The 5,111-nt window shown below is 40.7% G+C and overlaps 1 pseudogene; it reads right to left on the bottom strand.

Moving 5' to 3' along the window:
• Window positions 1-2,109: 2,109 nt before the first annotated feature.
• LOC123522074 lies at window positions 2,110-4,628 on the bottom strand (annotated as a pseudogene).
• Window positions 4,629-5,111: the final 483 nt, after the last annotated feature.

Below are 5,111 nucleotides of genomic sequence, written 5' to 3'. Positions count from 1 at the left end.
AATGCCACGACGCTTTAATACAGTTCCTCATGTGCTGGTGAGCCCACCAATCATAAAACGGTTTTTGATGCTACTTCATAACTGTCATTTTTCTACTGTAATGGATCTGGTGACCCCTGTGAAAGGGGCACTTGACCCCCAAAGGGGTTGCGACCCACAGGTTGAGAACCGCTGCTCTAGATTAAAGAAACTTTGAATCTATGAGGAAGTATTTGATGCTGAACAATAAGAATAATACAAACTAAGCTAAAGCTGAATTGAAACTGGTTAATCCATTCTAACATGTAAATATTAGGTGTTCAGTGTAAACAGTAACATTTACTTAATTCTGACTGCATGCTAGGTATGAATCTAAGCTTTTTACACATATTAAAAATCATCATATTGTGTTCGTTCGATGAAAGTGGAAACAGTGGCATAAATATGTCAAAAACCATGCCATACATATAGACATATAACTAGTAGTTTGGTAATGTGTCTTTGTGCCCAGATGTGGGCTCTGGGAAGCCCAGAGTCCTATTGTAAGTTATGAGCTATGTGCCATGACCCTGACCCTGTGCTAGAAACTGGCGTTCCAAAGCAGCACAGAACCAAGCCCCTGGTCTTCAAAAAAGCTCCCGACCATCTAGGTGGTACACTTTCTGTGGGCATTAGCTTGATCAAAGGAGGAAGAGAAGAGCACCGCTTCAGAATTTCTCAGGTGAGAAATAAGGAGAACCTCCACTTATATTAAGGTCTTTGATCCAGCTTGAGTTTGCTTTTGTGCACGGTGTGAGGTCTGACTCTTGTTTCATTCTTTTGCAGGTGAAGAGCCCGTTTTTCCAGCACCATGGCCATTTAATGTGTTTCAGTTCTTTATCAAACATTAAGTGTCTACAGGTAGTTGGTTGCATGGGTTCTTAATTTTAATACATTGGTCTTCTTATCTACTGTTGTACCACTAGCAGGTTGTTTTGATTCCCATGACTATATGGTAGGCTTTAAGGTATGAGTGAAAGGCTTCCTACTTAAAAAAAATTAATAATGTTTATTTATTCTGGGTGTCTTCCCTTTCCATATAAATTTGGCAATTTTTTATTTTCTGTGGGGTTCCAGTACCCACAATTGAATGGGTCCAATGGGTGGTTGTGTAATTGAGGGATAAAATTAAAGAGACATCAGACGATATAAGGCATGCAAATCGCATACCTCCCAGACAGCCATGATCTCAGCAGCCAGGTCCACGCAGAGAGAGGGAGGAGGTGCGAGTATATTTCAAACCGCAGCATATATACACTTTCAGGGTCGTGCAAGCCCCTCTAGTACATCATAATGGGAAGGGCATCCATCAATCAGAGAGGCACAAGCTAGGGGTATACATGCAATTGGAAGGGGCGGCACTAAGGGTTCACATGTGTCAAGATGGGTGGACCCTAGATTCAAGATGGCAGCCTAACCTTGGTCCTTCTTGATTTGGCTCAACCTTGTCTCTGGGCTCTCCTTCAGGGAGACAATCCACTATCCTTATCAGAAGGTGATAGGCCCTACTTAGGGTGGGACAGACTAGAGTCTGATTGCTCTAGATGGCTGGATGCCCTCAGGGATATAACCTCTAAGCAGCTGACGTTGACCTCTAAGTGAACAGTCATTTACGAAGTGTTGCTTGCAGTATCTTAGGTTTGGCATATATTTGAGGGAAGACAACCTAAGGAAAAACCTTTCTGTATCTCACAGTATTTTCTATTTCTTTGAGAAAATTGTGGTGGGTTTGGATCAGAATTGTATTGAATTTGTAAAATATTTTTGGTAATATTGACATTTTCGCCATGTTTAGTCTACCTATTCAGAAATAAATATAGTAACTTATTCCATTTATGTAAGTTTATTTTGGTTTCTTGAAGGAATATTTTGTAATTATCTTTGTATAAGTTATTTGTTTCTCTGGTAAGATTTATTCATAACTACTTTATCTTTTGTATAGTTATTGGAAAAGGTATTGTTGTTCTGTTTTGTTTTTTAATGGCATCATCCTTAATATACTAGAATCCAATAGATTTATGTATGTTGATCTGATAGTCTGCAATGCAGCTAAAGTTTTCTTTTTTGTGCCCGGGACAGCTTTATTTCAGACTAGGCCACGAACTCATAGGGGATGGGCTCCAGCAGCTCAGGCTCCTGCCCATTGGTCCGCACAAAGCAGGCCTCTCTTGGAGGGGCAGGCTGGCACTTCAGCTGCACCCAGGTGCCCTTCTCCTTGGCCTCCTTCTTCTTCTGGGCGTTCTCCTTCACGCCCTTCAGGGAGCTGTCCCGGCTCTTCGAGCGCTGAATGTGCTCAATGTGCACGTTGATTCTCTTGACGAGGATCTTGCCCTTTGCTTGTTCACAACAATGTGACGGCGTGCTGGTTCACGCTGTAAAATAGTTACATACAAGAGGGAGAAGAAAAAGAAAAGGAGGGGCCAACTTCCACTAATGGGGTTTAAACTGTTGATCACAAAATTGATGATCTGAAATACAAAATCCTACCTAATCGATAATTTAAAATTTGTTTAAGAAGTTGTGAATAAATAAAACACCTTTGCTGGGAGGAAAATATAAAAAATATTTTTCATGTGTGTATTTTCTTCACTGTTTATTTGCAACCCCAGAAGAGCCTTCAACAGTTTGGATGCCAGCTTTTGTTGAGTGTCAAATCTGTAATTTTATTCTTGAAAACATTGTTCAGACTCATCTGTTTGGATAGCTGACAACACCTCTCTCATTTTTCTCTTCACCTCTTCTTTCATGTCTCTTTTCATTTGCAGAAATGAAAAGAAGTCACACAGAGTGAGTTCAGGTGAGTGAGGTGCATAGGGCAGGAGAGACTTACTGATTTTTGCCCAAAACTGGCACACTGAAATGGCTGCATGAGCAGGTGCATTGTCATGGTGGCAAAACCAGACCCCTGTCTGCCACAAATCAGGCCTTTTTGGTCACACACTGTTATGCAATCTTTTCAGAACGTCTAAATAGAAAGCTTGATTAACAGTCTGACCTGGTAGAAGGAACTTCAGACACTACTAGGCAACATTTTCATCTGTTCAGGAAGTTGACGGCATCCAGAATGAGGTTTAGCATCAATTGACATTCCACTTCTTTTGAAATAAGAAAACTACTCATACACTTGAGTTTTTCTCATAGCACTGTCCTTGTAAGTTGTGTTCAACATCACAACAGTTTCTGTGGTATTTTTTCCAAGCAGGAAACAAAATTTCACAACCGCACACATCTTGTTGTCAGCCATCCCCCAAAACAAGATTCGAACTAAACCACCTTTACGAAAAAATTCACTGTGATCACAGAGAACCTTCCCAAGTGATGCCACTGAGTGCACTAATTAAAAGCAAATTGCTCTATCTCGCCAAGTGGGGGGAAATGTGTACTACAAAAGCTCTGCTCTGCCCAGAGCAATTCGGGTTTTTTTGGGGGGAGGGGGTGGTGGTACTCCCTCCTACTTTTGGCAGTCGACTACCGTTCTCTGTTTGTCATACTGCTTGCTTGTTGTTATAATACTGGAAAATAAGCCACTTTATCTGATGATTATAAGCATCATCAGGCTCTCCTATGGTGAACAGATTTCAGTAGAGTGTCTACGAAGAAGGAAGATTCAGTCTACTATTGAGGGATTAACCAATGAAACTATGAATAGCAGGGGAACACTGTCTGATATAGTTCTAGAAGATGAGCCTATGGGGTTGGAAGGCATTCAGAATCATCAGTTAAAAAGGAAGACCGTCTCAGGATGCGCTGACATAGCGGCTGCGACAGTGGGCTTAAATGTAGTAACAATTGTGAGGATATGTTTCATTCTGTGGTGCAGAGTCATTATGGATTGAAACCTTCTTGAGGATACCTAACAACAATTGGTCATCCATCGTATATTCAACATTCCTCACTTATACCATAATCCAAAGGCACCAATTCTTCTGTGGTTTCTTGTATTCATTGTATGCAATTTTATCTGAGAGCCAAGCAACATCTAATTTCTTCACCATATTTTGCTATAGCATCTATATCTTCTGTGTTCCCTTCCTGAGGGTGAGTATTGAGCAGGGCCATGATGTAAGAACTAATTGTTCTTAAATCGGAGCTAGGATTTAGTGATAACCAAAAACCCATTCCTAGATCTATGTTTGTTTGTTTGCTTGATTTTTTATATCTGCCTTTGGCTCCCTTTCAAAACCTCGTCTTAAATTTATGGTAGAGAGTCTGATCAATCATGCCCCTGAGGCATAATGTTCTTCTGTTTTTCAACATTTTCGGACAGTATTGTACTTCAATATACATCTTGGCACTTTTTAAAAAAAACAAATGCCATGCCATTTCTCTTTATTATGTCATTCCTTAGATAGTAAGCCCTATGAGTTTCTGATTTAAAAGGGTCGATACCAGTCCAATTCAGCTTGCTAATGCCTAGGATATCAATGTTTATGTGTTCCATTTTGCCCTTGTGACCTCTAATTTTCCTAGATTCATACTTTGTACATTTCAAATTCTGATTATATGTAGATTTTTGCAGCTGCTGCTTCTTATTTTGAGTTATGCCCCATCAGCAAATGAAGATCCAAAGGGCTCCACTCCCACGGGCTGTACTGCACTCACGTCCCCATGGTCGACTCCACTCTGAGAAAGTGTCCCCGCATCAGTCACGTTTCGAGAGCCTCTGACCCCAGGGGCACATCCCCTGGCACTATGTCTAATAACATTCTGCTTCCATTCATGAGGCCTTCAGTATCTGGTCATGCTTAGCTGCTATGCATAAGGATTTCAGTGTCTACTTCCTCTGAGGTCGGCAGCCAATTCCTTCTTCATAATCTGTTATTAGTCTTGAAGTTCTATCACTTTGGTCAACCCTGCTGGCATTTGAAATGCCAGTGACATAGCTTCCATCATCATAGCAACGTAAAAGCCACCACAGTGCAACAAACTGACAGACACGTGGTGGATTGTTGACTATAAGAGTGTTTAACGTGTGGACTATACATCCATAAAGCTGTTTAAATTTTTAAAAAATAAAAATACAACTGAGGAAGAGTTGCCTCCTAAAAAATAACAAGGATGAAGGAAAGTTTTCAGAGCCTACTTTTGCTGAT

The sequence above is a fragment of the Echinops telfairi genome, unplaced genomic scaffold (assembly GCF_000313985.2).
Source record: "Echinops telfairi isolate 266 unplaced genomic scaffold, ASM31398v2 ScPeMD7_1;HRSCAF=3_0, whole genome shotgun sequence".
Lineage (NCBI taxonomy): Eukaryota > Metazoa > Chordata > Mammalia > Afrosoricida > Tenrecidae > Echinops > Echinops telfairi.
The sequence above is the reverse complement of the archived record's forward strand: the minus strand, read 5'-3'. Positions and strand labels throughout refer to the sequence as shown.